The sequence below is a fragment of the Myotis myotis genome, unplaced genomic scaffold, assembly GCF_014108235.1.
Source record: "Myotis myotis isolate mMyoMyo1 unplaced genomic scaffold, mMyoMyo1.p scaffold_m19_p_19, whole genome shotgun sequence".
NCBI classification, from domain to species: domain Eukaryota; kingdom Metazoa; phylum Chordata; class Mammalia; order Chiroptera; family Vespertilionidae; genus Myotis; species Myotis myotis.
In genome coordinates, this window is record NW_023416323.1 from 16,300,404 (window position 1) to 16,321,413 (window position 21,010).

General features: G+C 46.9%; 1 pseudogene; it reads left to right on the forward strand.

Annotated features, from left to right (window-relative positions):
- The first annotated feature begins 1,850 nt into the window (after positions 1 to 1,850).
- Positions 1,851 to 1,995, forward strand: LOC118674906 (annotated as a pseudogene).
- The last annotated feature ends 19,015 nt before the right edge of the window (positions 1,996 to 21,010 follow it).

The window sequence follows — 21,010 nt, forward strand, 5'->3', positions numbered from 1 at the left end:
TTGGACAAAGGACTGCTTGCAAAGTTGAGGGCAGGGTGTGGGGACTGTAATGAATTGGGGGGGTGAGGAGGGGGTGGGGCTAATACCATCTCAGGACATGGCAGAATGAGGGGAGAGGAAGTTCCTGGAGCCGGAGAGGGTCCGCCCCGCCAGGGCTGGGAGAGCCAGCCGGGGGCCAGGTACCTGGAAGAACATGGCAGCCCCACCCCTGAACAGGGTGCGATCTATTATCAAATGCTATGGGAGGGAGGCACAGGGGCGGTCTTGGGGTAGGGAGCGGGGGCAGGTTAACCAGGAGAACTTGCCCCCCCCCCCCCCCCCAGTGGCTGACTATAACCTAATCGGCTGACCGTCAATCCTTGTACATCAGATCCCTTCTCCTCGGGAGAACCAGGAGAAACTAGGGTTCTGCTACCTAGAACTCGATTATGAAGAGCAGATACAACCACGTTTAGCGGGCAAACATCTCATCTGTGAAAGCCAACGCTCTGCTAAAAGGGTGGTCACTCTGGCTGTGCGGGGACTTCTGGGCAGAGGCTGCTGGGGCAGGGGGTCTGGAGGCAGGTGCAGGAGGCTTCCGCTTCCTGAGGGCAGAAGTGGGATGCCTGTCCAGGCTGCAGCCCCGCCCAGCACACAGCGGGCCCCAGAAATGCTGTACAAGGAGGGAAGGTATGCGGGCTGCCACCCTCTTTTCCTCACAAACCTCCTTAAGGTAAAGGAGCACTACTCGCTGCTTTCAGGATCGCCCAGCTTTGGTTTGAAGTGCGGGTCTTCTGTCTGGAAAATTAGTGCTGCTGGTTCAGTGTCCCCGAAATGCGTCGGAAGGTCAGTTCCGGGGGAGGGAACAGTTTCCGTGGCCGCACAGCTTTCTCTGCTGTATCCTTGCTCCAGGCTCAGCTGAGCCACTGAGATGTGAGCAATGACTCATGCAGGGGTCAGAGTTCACAGGGGATGGTCCACCCTGTTTGGGTCCTTTTTATGGAGTCCTCATTCACGGTCGTAAGGGCCCTCCAGGTGGGTGCTGGGGGTGGAGGGGCGCAGGTGGCACCTCACTAAGAAGGAGGTTTCCCAAGAAGAAGGGGGACTGTGGACGGGCTCCAGGGAGACCTGGGATTCGATCCTGTGATCCTCATGGGCTGGGGGGCCCCAGCAAGTGAATTAATTTAAACAGAGTCAAGTGTCTGTGCTCTCTCACCTGTAGGGCTGGTGGGAACATGCAAAGAGACGGTGTTTGTACAGCGCCAGGCCCATGGCCGGCATTCGGCAAGTGCTGGGACTGAGACCCTGGTTTCTTATCCGAGAGCTGTCATTCCAATGGAAGATAGCTTTTGTCTGCGAAAATCCCTCCTCCCTTTGTCTCAGCAACATGTGGTCCAGCAAAGATATTTCATGTGTTCGTTTCCATCTTCCCAACTAGCCAAAAAGAAAACAGATGCTAGGAAGGGAGCCAAATGCCGTATGATCTGTTCTCCCCCCCCCCCCCCCCCCCAAAAAAAGCATTACAGCATCTTCTTTGCAGGGTGATGCAGGGATGGTCTGTGCCATTGACATCTCCTCGCTGCCCAACTATGCCAGGAATCCGGTCCGGTGGAAACCTCTGGGGCTCTGTCCTCAAGGCCAAGCAGCCAGTCCTCCTCCACGTCCAATCACCTGCGATCTTCAGCGACTTTGGACGCATCCCCAGTTGACCGTTCAAACCATTTGCTGCTGGAAGCAGTCCCGTCAGCACACGCTACAGACTAGTCTGGGGCCTCAGAAACTGCTCCAGTAAGTTAACCCCGAGTTTGGGGGTTTTCAAGTCCATACTTTGTCGATGGCTATTAGGAGAATTACGGTAACAAAACCATGAAACACTTATGGGGCAGGGGAGCTGCCATGATCGTGAAGGCTTATCCATGGCACTGTGGGCGTGCCGACCTCCTGCGATTTCCCCAAATGTGGGAAATTCAACTGCATAATTTGTGATCGTGGGGCCTGCCCTTGCACTCTCTCCAAAACAAAACACAGCAAAATCTAGCGTGGCCATCACCTCGGCAATCTGGGGCCATGAATCATTAGAACAACTTGGTTGCTTCTGTTGTCAGTGACCTGGGGTGGTTGTTTGGAGAAAGGAATTGGATTAAACACCGTGAAGACCGTGGGGGTTGCTGGTCAAGCCAGACACGTTTCTGAGGACTTCCTGTCCTCTCCACCCACACCCTCTTGTGCTTTGGTGTCGAGGGGGGACTTTTTGCTTTTTGTTTCACTTGAGTTGTACTAACAATAACCATAAGAGCTGCAGCAACTTACCATGAGCACTTGGGGTGGGGACAGGACGCACAGGCATGGAAACGCTCACTAATATGGTGGGGGGAGTGAGGGTCACAGTGCTGCCCGGGGCAGCATGTCAGAGGCCCGAGGGACTGCGCTGGGACCGGCTGGGAAGGCCTTCTAGGGAACATGGGTGTGTGTGTGTGTATTATGCAAAATCATTAATTTTTTTTACTTTAAGACATTTTATTTTGAAAGAACTTAACACCATCAGAAGTTACGAAGGATTCAAAGAGCACAAAGAATTCTGGTATACCTTTCGCTGAGATTTCCCAAATGCTAACCAACACGTTGCCATATTTGCTTTGTCTGGTCTGATAAACAGGATGTCCCCTTGCCTCTAAATATTCCAGTGAATATTTTCTAGAAACAGGAACACTTTTTCACATAACATAGTATTAAGAAAATGAAGAATTTATGCCTGATATAGTACTTTCATCTACTTTAGAGAGCGTGTTCAAATGTCACCGATTGTCTCATGAATGTCCTTTATAGACAAAGGTGGGGGGATACACACACACACTCACACGCACACGCACTCACACACACACTCATGCACACACACACTCACGCACACACACACATACTCATGCATGCACACACTCATGCACAGTTTTTCTGGTTCGGGATCCAATCCAGATCCCAGCTGGTGGCCAGTTGTCCTGTCTCTTTAGTCTCTTCTATTCTGAAACATCCTTGGCCATTTTCAGTCCTTCATGACCGTGACATTTTTGAAGATGGAAGGCTCGTTACTTTGTTGAAAGGCTCTCAGCTTGGGTTAATCTGATGTTTCCTTGTGGTTAGATTCAGTGTAGAAACTTTTGGCAGAAATAAACCAGGAGCGATGTGTGTCCTTGTTAGGGCTTCATATCAGGGGCCCATGACGTCCTCTGTCCCATGGCTGGTGACGGCATCTGGTCACTGGGGGAGGGTGGTGCCCCTCCTCTGTAAAGTTACTGACCCCCCCTTTGTAATGGATAAATCCTCTATGAGAACAGAGAGATACTTTGAGACTATGGAAAATCCTTCTACTCACCATACTCTCTCCTACAATTCCAGCATCCACTGCTAATTCCTGCCTGACCGAAGTATCAAAGAGTGGCTTCCACATGGTGATTGATGTCTCATCCTGTCATTCCTGCTAGAGTTTCTCACTGCGGTTTTATTGCGTGAAATAACTTCTCCTTCTCCCTCATTTATGCCATCAGTGTGGATTCATGGTTTCTTTTCATTCTCTGGGTTATAACTCGTTATTACCAGCATTTATCCTGTTGCTCCCATTGTCCTAAGTTTGGCCAGTGAGGGCCCCTTCAGGTTGACAGGTCCCCGTGATCCATCTAGCTTGTCCTCGTGTCTGTCATGACGAGATGTCCGGGTTCATCCTGAACTTCCCCTGCTCCATCTTGGAGTGAGCGGTCTCCCTCTCTCTCCCGCTTCCCTTTCCACAATGTTTCCATCCACCACACCCAGCAGTTAAAACATCTGGTTTGTGCCCAGGTACTATCTGTGCTTTCAGGCATCTGCTCAGGTATAAAATGCAAGGGCTCTTCTCAGGAAACAAAACCTTCAGGGACCAGCAGGTGGAGGATTGAAGAGGAAGGGGAGTGCAGACAGGCATCTCACATCTTTACAGAGAATCCAGTGTGTGGTTTGGGGTCTGTGGAGCATTTTAATACCCAGGGTTCACTTTAGCCTCACCAATTACCTGCCTGCCTTTTGCACCAAGCCCCTGAAGGTCAAGCCAGCTGATGGACACCCTTATTGTTGTAGGCAGTCATTTAACTTGGAGAACAGAGGATTAAAACAACACCCTTCAGGATGAAGCGATGGCAGCTCTAAGTCAGGATCATGCACTGGGATAAGAATGCTTAATCTCCAGAGAGTGCCCCAAATCCCCATGGTGTGCTTTCAATACTTTGTTTCGAGCTTAGAAGTCTTGAGCAAAAAGAGGTAGAAACTTCACAAAGACGGGGTTTACCAATCGGAGATCTAAGCTGCCTGCCACTAGCCCAGGGGTGGCCAAACTTTTTGACTTGAGGGCCACAATGGGTTCTTAAACTGGACTCAGAAGAAGGAGCTGCGGCCGTGTTTCCCGACGTTGCCATGTTACCCGACGTTGCCATGTTAACACTGCTCCTGGTGAAGGAGCGGAGGGGAGAGCAAGAGAACCCTCCGCTCTTTCGGCTCCGCAGGCCAGATAGAACAGCCGAACGGGCCGGATCTGGCCCGCGGGCCGTAGTTTGCCCACGGTTGCACTAGCCCCTAGAGTATCTTTGTGCAAACTGAAAAGAGGTGCTTTTTCCCCTGGCAAGTGTGGCCCTGAGCCCTGCATGCGCAAGGCTGTGAGTGCAGGGTGGGCTAGCCACTTGCCCCCTCGCCTGGGTGCCATGTGCTCTGAACAACCTACACAACTGTACACAGCAGCCCAGAGACCAAGAGAGTCCCGGATGTTTCCTGACTGCCTTTCGCAGGGGGTTCTACTGCCAAGGACAAGAAAGGGCAATTGCACGGTTAAATGTCAGCAATTGGTTGTATACACATGTCAATTCCATTAAATCCTTGCTTCATAAATTGCTGTCACCCAGGGAGGCTAACCCCTTGCTTAGGAGAAACTAGGTTAAGAGGCCTCCTGTGGGCACCTTCGCTCTGCATCTCTGAGGTGGTGGCAAGAGGAAAGAAGGGCTCATTCGGAAACTGCCTGGGGAGGTTCTTCTGTGGAAGGTAGATTCTGGAGCTGCTGTGATTGCTTGGTGTCCAGGGCCTTGATTAGCTGTAATACAGAAATAGGGGTTGTTCCAATCACGTCACGAAGGTCTGAGAATGCGGGAGGACCTCTTGGGGGGCAGGGGCGGGCAGAGGCAGGCTGTGAGGAGAGGAGGGGGAGAAGAGGGAGAAGAAGCAGCAGCTGGGAGTCCAGGCAAGGAGGTGACCCCTCCATCTCATGCGTGTCTCATGTTGGCATTTTTACTTTCATTTTACAGAAGCAGCTTCCTGTTGTGAACAAATAATTATACCCCAATGTAATCATGTGACAAAGCTCTGTCCTGATTACATGGGTTGCCTTTGGGTCCTGCCATGGAATGCATTCTTTACATTATGTATATTACCTCACTTAATCTTTGCAGGATTCCTACATTTTTATAGCGAAGGAATGCTGGTGTTAGGACTGTGTACAGATATCTTTAGCAGAAAACAATAAATAACTGTGTTTGTAGCATATAAGAGATTATTTTTCTCTTTTATAAACCAAGTTTAGAAAGAGGGAGTCCGGGGTCAGTGGTGGCTCCACAGTTAGCAAGGGCTCAGATTACTTCTGCATTTGGCTCCACCATCCTTAGCACCTCATGGTTCAAGACAGTTGCTGGAGCTCCAGCCATCATGTTTACTGAAGGACGGAAAAAGGAAATGTACTACTATCTGTTTATTTCTTAAAGAGCTTCCCCAGATGTTCTACCCAATAATATTTGCTTACATTTCATTGGTCAATTCTAGCTGCAAGGGAAGCTGGAAAATTACAGTTCTTTTATTAAGTGCATTACCTCCTGAAATAAATAAGGGGCTCTGTTATCAGGCAGGGTGTGCCTAGTGCTTATAAAAAAAAACCTCCAAATATCAGAGATGTAATAAAATAAATGTTATTTTGTGCTCACAATACAGTATAACACAGGTTGAGGGATAGGATGGGTGCTGTGAATGTCTGCTCCACCAAGTCACTCAGAGACCCAGGCTCCTTTTATCTTGTGGCTCCCCCCTCTTTTAGATGCTTGGAGGTAACAAGTGGAGAAAGACAATGAGGATGGGCCACAGGAGGCTTTTATGGTCCAGACCTGGGGAGGACATTCCTACTTCTGCTCACATGACATTGCCAGAACCTGGTCACATGGCCACCTCACCGCAGGAGGCTGGGATGTGTAGTCTCTGTGCACACAGAAGGAAGAGGGACTCACGGGCATCAGGAAGCACAGTGGCTGTTGGGTAGACAATGTGCAGTTGGCCAGGCTGCCGCAAGGGAAGCCCTCCACCCACGCAGAACTAGAATTAAAACCCGGGGACCCAAGAAGGAAGAGCCAGCTTCCCTCCGCAGGGGAGAGCCAGAAGGCCAGGACTTCGCTGGGTGATGCTCACGGCTCAGTGACATCCGTCCCCTGTAGCAGGAAGAGTCCCCTCCCCGGAAACACGGGGACCAAGCCAGCCTCCCGCCAAACTTCCTCTGAAGGATACAATTAGTGGAGCTCTCCAGACAGGGGCTGAAAAGGACAGCCTCCCCCCATGACCTGAATGGATCATTTGTGGCTCAAATGACAGACAAATGCAATAATTAGGCCTATTTAGTAAAGAGGGGTGAGAGGTCAAACCGGGAGGCCAACCGTCTCCTGTTACCGGCCTGGTGACCAAGTCGGGTGATGTTTGTACAATAAACCGACTCTGGCCACCGCCGCCCGGCCGGACCCGCTGCCTGCCGCTGCCCTGGGGCTCCCGGAGCCGGGGCTCACACACCAAGAGCTCGGTTTCCAGGAGCCCGACACCCGGCCTACAGGATTCCAGCCCCCCTGGGAGGGCCGTGTCCCTGACAGGGGCCCTGGGGCTGAGACACCCACACTGGCCGTGGGTTCCGGCTAATGAGACCGAGGTGGCCCATGTCAAGGGAGGGGTCAGGGAACATGGACTCAGTAACCCACCAGGCAGTGGTCTGGGCCCTGCACTCTGAGTTCCCAGTTTATCTCTTTCTCCTCCTCCTCCTCCTCCTCCTCCTCCTCCTCCTCCTCCTCCTCCTTCATCTTCTTCTTCTTCTTCTTCCTATAAATCTGATTTTGTTTTATTTTAACCCAAAGCAGATGATTCGGCAGTTTCTCAGCCTTTCACAGCTGGGAGGGTTTTCTGAGGGGTGAGAAGGGCAGGGGCTGAGCCCCAGACTGGGGCTCAGGCCTTGGACACCCTGGAACAGGCAGATGCATGGATGGTGCATGGACGTGAGGGAACAACAAGCATGTGGGTGCTGGCTGCAGGCCTCCCCGCCCCCTCCCTCCTCCTGCTCTCCTTCCCATCCCTCCTCCCATCCCCCTCTGCTTCGTCCTGGTAAAGACAGAGGGACTGGCATCCTTTCAGGTGGCAAAGCCAGCACTGTCCCTTGAGCCTTTGCCTCCTGCCACTTTCCCCGTCCCTATAACAGGTCTCAGAGAAGGACAGATCCTCAACAAACACCTACAAACACCTGGAAAATGGAACGTTCTTTTGCAGCCTGCATTGGGCATCTCAGTCCAGAGGACAGGAAACTGGGAGCAACTCTATCCCTCACAAGCCCCCTCCTCTCCTTCGGTCTCCATTTACATGAGGAGGGGAAGGGGTTCTGGTTGGTTTCACCTCCAAAAATCACTGATGAACTCATGTTGAATAGGATGAGGGGCTCATGACTCTAGGGTCTGACAGGTATCAGTGGGTGTTAGTGAGAAGCGCCCCGGGACTCAGTTTTCCCATCTGTGAAATGGGGATGAATGCAGGGCTCATGTCACAGGGTTGACGTCAGGACCAGAGGCAGGGGGTGCCTAGGTTGGGGGGTGGGGTCGCTCCTTTTTTTTTATGATCATGCAAAGCCCTCACAGGGAAGACCCTTGTAAACTCCCTACCTTTCTCCCCCCTTTTCTACCTGGTTGTTCCTGCTTTAAAAAATGGATTCCCTATGGAGGAGGCAGAGGTGGGGAGTCCTGTCCTTGAGAAAGGCTTCCTCTGGCCCGGTCACTCAGGAAAAATGACCGTCCCAACATTCTGTCCCTTTGGGCCTGGCAGCGGCCAGGAGGCCAAAGGCGCCAGGCCAGAGCTGGTCTCCACCCAAATTTGGCAGGTTCTGCATCTGAACTCGTGGAGGTTGGGGTAGGGGGAGGTGGCAGTTCATTTGCTCTTAGACAAACACGACTTCCTGGTTCACGGAGCAGAAAGATTAAAAGTATATATATTTTAAAAGCTTCACTCTCTTTCCTGCCTGCCGCATCACTTTTGGAGAAGCGACACTGGGGTGAATTAAGGTACAGGGATCAGAACCTGATGGAGCTGGGGTGGGAGTGCCAAGGGGGGCGGGGGGGACACACAGGACATCCTGTCTTGGCCTGTGGGGGATCCAGAGGCGCTGGAAACAGCGATGAGGGACACACAAGACACTTGTCCAAGCTCACTTGGCTGCCTGCCCCCCATCGTCCAGGCAGACGCCCCACTGAGACCCAAAGATCCATGGGGCTGACGGAGCAGATGACCGGCCCCTGACCAGGACGCCTGGCACGGTTCATGCGCCTTTGTTGGAGGGAGAGCGAGAGCGGAAGGAGGCCTGGCCTGTTTGCTTGTTTGTTTGTTTGTTTGTGGAGGAGGTTCTTGCCCGCCCTCAAAAGCCCCCCTGGACTGGCCAGTCCCTCAGGAGGGGTTGTTTTTGTTTTATTGTGCAATTAGAGCTCCAGTGTCGGAGCCACCAAAATGGGTATGAAAACACTGCAGATGAGTTGGGCTAAAGGAAAAAAGACAACCTTGTCCAAAAACAAGAAATTCAACTCAAGGGGTGCTGAGACCCTCCTCCCATCGGCGAGGGTTTGGCGTCTCACAGAACGGAACAGTCACCTGAGTAAATATTTCTGTCCTGCTAACTGGCAACCAAACTAGCGGCTTGTTTCCAGGGACTCACCTTTGACCCTGTGTAAAACCACTTCTGAAAGTACCCGGGAGGCCTCGGGTTTGGACTTATTTGGAGCCGGAGATAGGAGGCAGCTGGACATGGGGAGGGCTCAGACCAACGCCTGCCTGGGCCACAGGAGCTGGGAGACCTTGGACAGTGACCCCCTCGTCCAGGGCTTGTCTAGGGGCTCAGGAGAGGAGACCACAGCTGCCACTCGCTGGCTGCAGTGCACCTGTGCCGCTAGGTGTCTAGCTCTATGACTCAGTTACCCATGCTCACCGCACCATGACATTGGTGCTGCTGCTACCGATGGGCTCCTGACTCTAGGGGTCTGACAGATATCAGTGGGTGTTAGTGAGAAGTGCCCTGGGACTCAGTTTCCCCATCTGTGAAATGGGGATGAATGTAGGGCTTATGTCACAGGGTTGACATCAGGAAACTGAGGCACAGAAAAGGTCATGGCCAAAGGCCACAAAGTAGGTGGTGAAGGCAGGCATCAAACCGCATTCTGGCCCAAGGACAGGTCACAGATGCTCTTATTTCTGTGCCTTGTAGGAACCCTATCATATGCCAACATGCAACTGCTTTTGACCTACAAAAATGACAATTTCGTGCAGTCCGGCCTAACAGGAAGCATCCAGTAATGGGAGCCTGCAAGCTGAGCAGGGCGCGTGCTAGTCGCACGCAAACGGCCCAAACATGCTGGGCCAGCTGGTGGCCGGAGTGCGCGTGAGTGCGTGGGCAGGGAGAAGGAAGGAATTACTGCGGATGCCTCAGGAGGACATGCTGACCCTGGGAAAAGAGTGTCCGTTGCAGAGAGAGAGAGATCGGCTGGGGCTGGGGGACAGAGCCAGCTGTTAAGGGGAAGATGTAAAGGACCATCTCATCTTGGGTGTTGCGGGTCCTATCGTTTTTCAGGGTGAGTTAAGAAATATTCGTACTTCACAGCCAAGCTACACATTCTGATTTTGGTTCCTGGCACATGACATGAGGGTTGTATTCATACCCAAATCTTTAGAATGTTTAGGAAATGATCTGACTCCCGTTTTAAAGATGAGGGAATCGAGAGAGGGAAGAGATATTTGCAGGCCATTAAGCCAAGAAGCTGCATCTTAAAGTTCCTGATGGCTCATTCCACTACATTATAACGTTTTCTTCTCTGCTGTTATCATTTCCTACAGAGGTTTGTTTCCGGCGCAGTCACTGAAATCAATTAAAAGGCTTAAGCTGGTACCTCACTCTTAACCTATTGCAAATTAGATTTAGTAATAATCTGATTTCAGCCCTCTTGTAGTGGGTAAAAAAGAAAACTCTCTTTTCTGTGTGATTTTGGTGCCTAATTAGGTTGGTTCTACCATTATTGCATTTTAAAAGTAAAACATGATTTTATAATGAACAGTGAAACCACAGACGAGATGGTGTTGCAATTGGAATCATTCAGATAAGCAAGAAAGTCGTACCAGATGCTCGCAGGCCTGGGATGGGGAGGCAGGGAGCGCGCCCGAAATCAGATTCAGCAGATGTTCTGATGTCTGGGGTTGTCCCAAACATTCCACATTTAAAGGCCTGGCCCGTCCCTCCGTTTTTTACTTGATTTGAAAGGAACATTAGAAATGGGAGGGCATGACTGCTGCAAACTAATCAGAGCCCTTTCCAGCATCCAGCCAGGCCTGCATTTCTCTCTCCCAGCCGGGACCACGCTGGGCCAGTTATCAGCGGCCATCACCCCCACCCTCCCTCCCGTCTCCTCGCTTTCTGGTTCCCACCCTGGTGCAGACAGAGACTGTCCCCCGTGACATGGACACGCGTCCTGGCCAGGGCAGCGCTCCAGGTCAGCGCTTTGTGTGGCAGATGCTCTGGTCCCATCCCTGGCTTGTCCTCCATGATGGATTCCAAGGGGAGGACCATTCCTGAGACCTAGGCGGCTCCTCCTCCCGCTATGAACAGTGCTCACCTGAGGTGCTTAGTTCTCTTTGAAAACAGAGAAACACTTGGGGCTGTGATTGCCATGGAAGGTGCCTGCAGCCAGGCAGTAAGCCAAAGTCAGTCAGAGTCTGTGGGGGGGAAGGGTGTGCAAAGGAGGGCTTGGGGAGGAGGTGGATTTAAATTGGCCCCAAACACAGGAATGTCAACCAAATTCCCAATGCCTTTCCTCACCCCTCCCGCCTCTCCCTACATCTATCAGAATTTTACACCTTAAAGTTTAAACCCTCCAGAAAAGGAGAAAGGAGAGGACTTTAAAATAAATATTTTAAATAGAGTACCTTAAATATATAAATTCGACTTACTGCAAATCAGTTTCAGAAGTATCCAGTATGTACATTATCAAATGCAACAACGCTAACTAATATTTTATTGAGCCAGCATTTATTGAGCACCCACTGTGTGCTAGACATTGTACTAGGTGCTGGGGATAGAGGATAAAACAAATAAAAACCCTGTCCCCATGGAGCTTTCAGGGTGGGGGTGGGGGAATGGGAGACGACAATGAAATAAATAAATAAACAGGATGCCAGGATAGTGATATGTGTTTGGGAGAAAAGAGAGAAGTGGGTGGAGGCAGGGGCTTGGGTATTTGCAGTTGTAAGTAGGCTGCTCAGAGGTCATTGCCATGTGCCTTGAGATGCCCATTTGACGGGTGTGGGAACCCAGGCTCAGCAGTTAGTTGAATGGGTACCTTGATTTAAATCTGGATTTGCCTGAGGACACACTGTCCAAGCTCTTTGTTATTTATTTATTACTCAGTACATCATGTTTTTTTCTAATCATTTCCCTTGCTTGCTCGTATCATAGCAACCTCCCAGCAGAAGTTATTGTCCCTTTTATGGACGAGGAGATGGGAGCCCAGGAAGTAATCTGCTGGTGGCCCCCCAGTGCCGGGCAGCTGGCCTGGGGGGTCAGCAGATCTCCCACCAGCTCTGTCCCGCTGGGGCCACCGGGCACATCTGATAGCGGAGGACCCTCATCTCTGGCCAAATCTTTAAAAAGTGGCAGCGTGACCTCTGACATGGTCTGGTCAGCATGAGCCGGCCATAAAGCTGGGAGCGCGCAGATTTCAAGGAAGATTGAGGCGTTTATCACAGGAAACCCTCCGCAATTGCTGTTAACTTCCACCTCTGCTACCCTGCATGGCCGCAGAGGGGGGGTTTTGATTTGTGCCTCTAGACTCGGGAACAGAGAAGGGGACCAGATCTGCCAAGGATCTCCTTAAGATGCACTCATCTGCTTGTTTTGTTGTTTGTTTTTATTTAAAAAGAAAAGTGTCAAAGTGAGCCTGTTGCTTGCCTCGCTGGAGCCCATTTCTGATGGGCAGGGCTGGCGTGGAGGAAGATGGGGGTGGCCTTCCCAGAGCCTCCTGTTTTGCAGCATTTTGCAGTGTCATCGTGGCAGGAGGAGCCTGCAGCTGGCAGGGCTGATGGGCACTTGACCATGGGTAGCCTGAAGCTTTTCTCAGACTGGCTCACCAACGCCTAACCCAGCCTCCACTTTAAGAAATTTTCTGGCCGAAACCGGTTTGGCTCAGCGGATAGAGCGTCGGCCTGTGGACTGAAGGGTCCCAGGTTCGATTCCGGTCAAGGGCATGTACCTTGGTTGCGGGCACATCCTCAGTGGGGAGTGTGCAGGAGGCAGCTGGTCGATGTTTCTCTCTAGTCGATGTTTCTAACTCTCTATCTCTCTCCTTTCCTCTCTGTAAAAACTCAATAAAATATATTTAAAAAAACAAAAAAAGAAATTTTCTGGGGGAAGATTCCTTCCTTTTATATATATTCAAGCACACACCCCCATTTTTTAGTTAAGAAAGAAATAGATGCTTGCTTTAACAAATTCAACCAATATAGACGAACACAAATAAGAAGTACATGCTTCCTTCCCTCTCCTGTTTCCGCACCCTGTAGAACCACTGTTGGCAGACGATGGGCTACCTTCAGAATTTCCTTGTGCGGCAGCCTTCCACTTCACTGTGGGGCTGCCTTCCAAGTCCCGGTGGATGCCTGAAACCACTACATATACAGTAAACCCTCGATATTGCAGAACTCGATTGAACAGACTTTGGATTTAGTGGACAAAATTTCTGGTCTGTATAGCATATGTGAAAATTGACACCCTGTTAATTTTAGAATGCTTTTAACCAAGATTTGCTTATATTTAAATTAACAAGTTATTTTTTGTTATTAATTCACTGTTTGTTTGTTTTTAATCCTTACCCGAGGATTTTCCCCCCCATTGATTTCTAGAGAGAGTTAAAGGGAGGGAGAAGAGAAAGATGGAAAAGAAGGATGATGGAGAGAGAGAAATGTTGACACGAGAGAGATGCGTTGATTGGTTGCCTCTGGCACGCAACCCTAACAGGGCTGGGGAACCTGCAACTAAGGTATGTGCTGGTCACTGGGAATCAAACCTGAGACCCTTCAGTCCTTAGGCCAGTGCTCTAACCACTGAGCAACCAGCAGGGCACTTCACTGTTATTTTTAATGCATTTTAGCAAATAGGCCATATTGGAAAAAACACTGCAGTAATTTTGCTGACATAAATAAATACTATATATCTACAGCTATAGTCTACATATTTAAATCCAAAAGTCACCGCTCATAAACACTGCTTGGTGAATGATTAGCATGTGATCACACCGCATCGCCATGGTAATTGGTTCTGTTGTCACATGGCCTGACTTTCTGCAGCAGCTTTAACGTGTGCTGGCCAACGTTCCCACATGTGCTGAGCCACGCCCAGCTGGGAGCATTTTTCACTCCAGGTGACTGGTGAATGAATGCATTTACTAGGCCTATTCAGTATAAATTTATTTTTTTAATTTATCTTTATTGTTGAAAGTATTAGAGGTATTTGCTTTGTTTTTCTTTTTTTGTTGTTTTTCCCCCCATTGACCTCCTCCTCCCCACACCCACCCCTCCCAATCTTTTGCCATACTATTGTCTGTGTCCATGGGCTATACATATCTATACTAATAAAAGGATAATATGTTAATTAGACTGGACATCTTCCAGACAAAGCCACGGTGGCAGGGGCCGAGGCAGAGGCGGTTAGGGGCGATCAGGCAGGGAGTCAGGTGAGTGGTTGGGAGTCAGGCGAGCTGTTAGGAGCCAGCGGTCCGGGTTTGTGAGAAAGATGTCCAACTGCCGATTTAGGCCCAATCTCACAGGGGTCCCAGATTGGAGAGGGTGCAGGCTGGGCTGAGGGAACACCCTCCACCCCCATGCATGAATTTTGTGCACCGGGCCTCTAGAATGTATATAAATTCTCTGGTTAATCTCCCCCTCTCCCCTCACTTCCCTCTGAAATTCATCAGTCTGTTCATGGTTCTGTGTTTCTGGATCTATTTTGTTCATCAGTTTATTTTGATCATTAGATTCCACATATGAGTGAGATCATGTGATACTTATCTTTCTCTGACTGGCCTATTTCACTTAGCATAATACTCTCCAGGTCCCTCCATGCTGTTGCAAATGGTAAGAGTTCCTTCTTCTTCTTTTTTTTTTTTTTTTTTTTTTTTTTTTTTACCACTGCATAGTATTTCATTGTGTAAATGTACCACAGCTTTTTTTATTCACTCATCTACTAATGGGCACTTGGGCTGTTTCGAAATCTTAGCTATTGTAAATTGCACTTCTATGAACATAGGGGGTGCATATATTCTTTCTGATTGGTGTTTCAGGTTTCTTAGAATGTATACCTAGAAGTGGAGTCACTAGGTCAAATGGGAGTTGATTTTTAATTTTTTGAGGAAACTCCATACTGTTTTTTCATAATGGCTGCACAAGTCTGCATTCTCAACAGCAGTGTACTAGGGTTCCCTTTTCTTCACATCCTCGCCAACACTTGTTTGTTGATTTGTTGCCGGTAGCTATTCTGACAGGTGTGAAGTGAGACCGCATTGTCTTTTTAATTTGCATTTCTGAGATGAATAGTGACTGAGCATTTTTCATATGTCTCCTGGCATTCTGTATGTCCACTTTGGAGAAGGCCTATTTAGATTCTTTGCCCATTTCTTAATTGGATTATTGGTCTTCCTTTTGTTAAATTGTATGAGTTCCTTATGTATTTTGGAAATTAACCTCTGATCGGATGTATCGTTGGTAAATACGTGCTCCCACCCAGTGGGCTCTCTTTTCACTTTGTTGATGGTTTCTTTTGCTGTGCAGGAGCTTTTTATTTTGATGTAGTCCCATTGGTTTATTTTCTCCTTAGTTTCCTTTGTCCTAGGACAATGATTGGCAAACTGCAGCTCATGAGCCACATGCGGCTCTTTGGCCCCTTGAGTGTGGCTCTTCCACAAAATACCGACTTCTGCACATGGGCCACGAAGTTTCAATTGCACTGTACATGTGCGCCCGCACGTGGTATTTTGTGGAAGAGCCATACTCAAGGGGCCAAAGAGCCGCATGTGGCTCACGAGCCACAGTTTGCCGACCACTGTCCTAGGAGATGTATTGTAAACATATTTCTATGAGAGATGTCTGCAATTTTGCTGCCTATGGTTTCTTCTAAGATTTTTATGGTTTCCTGACTTACAGTTAGGTCTTTTATCCATTTTTAGTTTATTCTTGTGTATGGTGTAAGTTGGTGGTCTAGTTTCATTTTTTGCATTTACCTGTCCAATTTTCCCATCATCATTCATTGAAGAGACTATCTTTACTCCATTGTATGCTCTTGCCTCCTTTGTCAAATATTAATTGACCATAATGACTTGGGTTGATTTCTGGGTTCTCTGTTCTATTCCATTGATCTATATGCCTGTTCTTGTGCCCATGCCAAGCTGTTTTGAGTACAGTGGCTTTGTGGAATAACTTGATATCTGGCATTATTATTCCTCCAACTTTGTTCTTCTTTCTCAAGATGGCTGTGGCTATTCAGAGTCTTTTTGGTTCCATATAAATTTTTAGAGTGTTTGCTCTAGATCTGTGAAATATGCTGCTGATATTTCAAGAGGGATTGCATTGAATCTATAGTTTGCTTTGGGACTATGGGCATTTTAATGATGTTGAGTCTACCAAACCATGAACATCGAATTATTGTTCTTTATCTATTTTTTCAATGTCCTGTGGTTTTTCAAGTATAGGTCTTTTACCTCCTTGGTTAAGTTTATTTCTAAGTATCTTAATTTTTTTGTTGCAGTGGTATTTTATAGTTTTTCTCTCTGAGAGTTCATTATTGGTGTATGAAAATGCCATCGATTTCTGAGTGTTAATTTTGTATCCTGCTATATTGCCAAATTCACTTATTACATCTAGTAGGTGTTTTTTTTTTTTTTTTTGGGTGAAATCTTTAGGGTTTTCTATATACAATATCATGTCACCTGCAAATAATGAGAGTTTTACTTCCTCCTTTCTAATTTGGATGCCTTTTATTTTTTCTTCTTGATCACTGAGGCTAGTAAGTCCAGTACGATCCATAATATAAAAGCCAAGTGACTGGAACGGCGAAGTGACCAGAACAACCAGAACGAACAGAACAACCAGAATGACCGGTCCCTATGACACACACTGCAGTGGCCCCCATCGGGACGGGCCGGCCGGACCCCACCAGTGCACAAATTCGTGCACCGGGCCTCTAGTATTGAATAAGAGTGGTGAAAGCAGACATCCTTGTCTTGTTCTTATTCTTAGGGGAAATGGTTTTAGTTTTTGCCCATTGAGTATGATGTTAGCTGTAGGTTTGTCACAGATGGCTTTTATTATGTTGAAGTATGATCCTTCTATCCCCATTTTGCTGAGAGTTTTTATCAAAAAAGGGTGTTGGGCCCTAACTGGTTTGGCTCAGTGGATAGGGCATTGGCCTATGGACTCAAGGGTCCCAGGTTCAATTCCAGTCAAGAGCATGTACCTTGGTTGTGGGCACATACCCAGTAGGGAGTGTGCAGGAGGCAGCTGATCGATGTTTCTCTCTCATCAATGTTTCTAACTCTCTATCCCTCTCCCTTCCTCTCTGTAAAAAAAATCAATAAAATATATTTTTTTATTTTTTTTTTATATAAAAACGAATAACTTTATTTTTAAACCAGTGTGAACAAATCTTTACATCCCACCAGCCAGATAAGCTTTCTTCTTTTTTTTTAAATTAAATCTTTATTGTTCAGATTATTACATTTGTTCCTCTTTTTCCCCCCCATAACTCCCCTCCTCCCAGTTCCCGCCCCACCCTCCGCCCTCACTCCCCACCCACTGTCCTCATCCATAGGTGCACGATTTTTGTCCAGTCTCTTCCAGCATCTCCCACACCTCTTTCCCCCCCAAGAATAGTCAGTCTATTCCCTTCCTATGTCCCTGATTCTATTATAATCACCAGTTCATTCTGTTCATCAGATTATTTATTCACTTGATTCTTAGATTCACTTGTTGATAGATGCATATTTGTTGTTCATAATTTGTATCTTTACCTTTTTCTTCCTCTTCCTCTTCCTCTTCTTCGCACCTCAGAATTTGACTTCAGCACTGCGCCTCCTCTGAGTGTCCGTATGCGTTTCTCTTTCCTCCTAGTTGTAGGACTTCCACTCAGTCAGCGTTCCTGTAGTTCTGGGTGATGTCCGTTCCGTCTTTTAGTTTCACTTTTGAAGTAGTTGTTCAAGGCAGCAAACTCCGGAGTTAACCTATGCCGCCATCTTGGTTCTCAATAAAATATATTTTTTTAAAAGGGTGTTGGATTTTGTCGAATGCTTTTTCTGCATCAATTGATATTTATTCCTTTACTTATCTCTTTGGTAACCCATTCATTGATTATTAACACGCGATTTAGCCTCCATGTGTTTGAATGTTTCTGAGAGTTTTTATTGTAGTTGATTTCTAACTCCGTGCCATTCTGATCTAAGAAGATGCTCAATATGATCTCAATCTTCTTGAACTTGTAGAGACTTAGTTTGTGTCCTAACATGTGGTCTATCTTTGAAAATGTCCCATGTGCACTTGAGAAGAATATATATGCTGTAGCTTTGGGGTGAAATGTTCTGTAAATGTCAATTAATTCCATCTAATCTAGTGTGTCATTTAGGACTCCTGTTTCCTTGTTGTTGTTGTTGTTTTTGTCTAGAAGATCTAACCAGGGATGTCAGTGGGGTGTTGAAGTCCCCTACTATGATTTTATTGCTGTCAATATTTCCTTTAAATCCTCCAGAAGATTTTTATATATTTGGATGCTCCTGTATTGGGTGCATATATTGTTTACCAGAGTTATATCCTCTTGTTGGATCAATCCCTTTAGTATTATGTAGTGACCTTTGTTGTCTCTTGTGATGGCCTTCATTTTGAAGTCTATTTTGTCAGATATGAGTATTGCTACCCCAGCTTTTTTTTTTTTTTCATTTCCATTTGCCTGGAAAACGTTTTTCCATCCCTTCACTTTCATTCTGTGTGAGTCTTTTGTTCTAAGGTAAGTTTCTTATAGACAGCATATATATGGGTCATATTTTTCTATCCATTCGGCTACTGTATGCCTTTTGATTGAAGCACTTAAGCCATTTACATTTAAAATTCTTATTGGTAAGTACTTATTTGTTGCCATTATTACTATTTATGCCTGTATTCTCCTCTTTCTCTCTATTTTTTCTTACACTGGTCTCTTTAGCATTTCTTGCAGTGCTTGCTTGGTGATAATAAATTTTTAGCCTTTTTTTTTTTTTTGTCTGTGAAGATCTTTATTTCACCTTTGATGTTTGAATGATATAGCCTTGCTAGATAGAGTAGTCTTGGGTTCAGTCCCTTGGTTTTCATTACTTTATATATTTCATGCCACTCCCTTCTGGCCTGACATGTTTCTATTGAGAAATCAGCTGACAATTTTATAGAAGCTCCCTTGTAGGTAACTTTCTGTCTCTCTTGCAGCCTTTAAAATTCTTTCTTTGTCTTTAATGCTTGCCATATTAATTATTATGTGCCCAGGTGTGGGTCTTTTGGAATTCATCTAGGCTGGGACTCTCTGTTTCCTGAATTTGAGTGACCTTTTCCTTCACCAGGTTAGGAAAATTTTCTCCAAACGGGTTTCTCCATTCTTTGCTTGGATTCTTCTCTTTCTGGTACCTCTATCATGCAAATGTTGTTACTTTTCATGTTGTCCCAAAGCTCCCTTAAGCTCTCCTCCTGCTTTAAAATTTTTTTCCCATTTGCTGCTCTAAATGGGTGTTCAGTATAAATTTAAAATTACAGTAATACACATAGAAAACTTTTCTGTGAAATTAAACTTTTCACACATGCTTAATTTTAATTACACAAACATATCTACATAATTTAAAAACAGGTAAACTAACTATTTGTCCATTTTTTAACATATGCATTTAGAAAACCTACTTTATTATATAACTTTCAGCATTAACGGACACCCCCTTGCCCAAATTAGTCTGTTATATCGAGGTTTTACTGTACTATGTTCTTTTCCTATAAATACATGCCTAGAATAAAGTTTAATTTATAAATTAGGCACAGTAAGAGATTACCAACAACAACAAATAATAAAACAGAACAATTATAACAATATGAAAGGTTAGTGAATGTGGTCTCTCTCTCTCTCTCTCAAAAATATCTCATTGTACTGAACTCATCCTGCTTCTTGTGATGATGTGATATGATACTTTGTGATATGCTATGATTTTTATGTGATGAGGTGAAGTGAGATGAAGGACGTAGGCTTTGTGGCATAGTGTTTCTGAAAAACACTTTCTCTGAGAATGAGATTCATATAACCAACATAGTCCTCCTTTTCTTTTGGCTGCAAGGAAGCTCAAGCTAAGTTCCATTACTAGCTGAAGTCAGTAATTCCGTCCTGTCTCTCCTAGCATTATATAGGTGACACCACTTGAGCACCTTCCATGTTGTCACATCAGAGTTGTTTTGTACATGTGTCTACTACTGCTCCAGATTACAAACTTTTTGTAAGCAGATGTTACATCTTTGTACAGTCTCCCTGTATCCAGTGCCCTCAGTGATGTCCAATGATGCCTAATGATGCTCAGTGGTGCTCAGGGATGTCCAGGGATGTCTGATGTTGCCTAGAATGAATGCCCCAAAATGCCCAGTCATGCCCAGTTAGAAGGGTTCTGTCCACAGCCCCAGTGCCAGCCCACTCTGAGCACACTCCTCCTGCCACAGAGCCAGGAAGGCTCCTGGTCCTGTCCCATGCCATTGCTCCCAGATCTTCTCCTCGAGCGCCACACTTCTCTCTCCCATGCTCTCCTGTTTGGACCCCACTCATACTGATGGACAGTTGCCATTACTCCAAGCCCTCGTGTTTAGCTCTTGTAAAGCCTTCCTGACAAATTCATTCAGTTTCTTCCTTAATCATCCCTGTTGCAATTCCCTAAACAACTTCCAACTTGTTGACATCTCAAGGATGTACAGCCAAGGGCTATACACAGAATTCAGGTGCAGTTTCAACAGCCCCAGATAAGGACGGGCTGAGGGGGCAATGCCCCTTCCTGGGCCACGGGGGTCCCTTGGCAGAGTCCACACCAATTAAGCCAAGGGGGAGAAGGCCAACTACCAGAGTAATTTTTACCCGTGAAGAGGGCAGTGTGTGTAGCCCTGGCCAGGAAGATGTCACCTGTCCTCTATGTTCAGATACTTTTGTTCAGTTGACACATATCCACTATAGGACAGTGAGAGAATAAATGTATACAGAGAGAGAAAGGAGGGAAAATGGCTGTAATGCCAGCCCCAGACACAGCCAGTGCTGGCCCAGTGCCTCCATCCAGTCCAGGGCAGGTGGGCAGAGATTCTGGAGTTACCTGCCTGGGCCCCGTCATCGCCTCTCTCTCTGCCTGTATCCTCATTCTGACTGGGATGCTAATGACAGTACTGCCTGTCATTTCATAGATATGACACATAACTCCAAGGTAACATAGCAAGATCAACAGTGTCTCAAATGCTCCTGGATAAATAAGCTTTTCTCTTTCCAGAGGGCACTCCCATGCATGTGTCATTTAAAAAATTCCATTATACTATTTATAGGGTCTTGCTCAACCTGTTTGTTAAAAGCCTTATGGCAGATTGTGAACTTTTTATTTCAATAAAGACTTTTCCTCAAATTGCATTTAACAGTATTTAA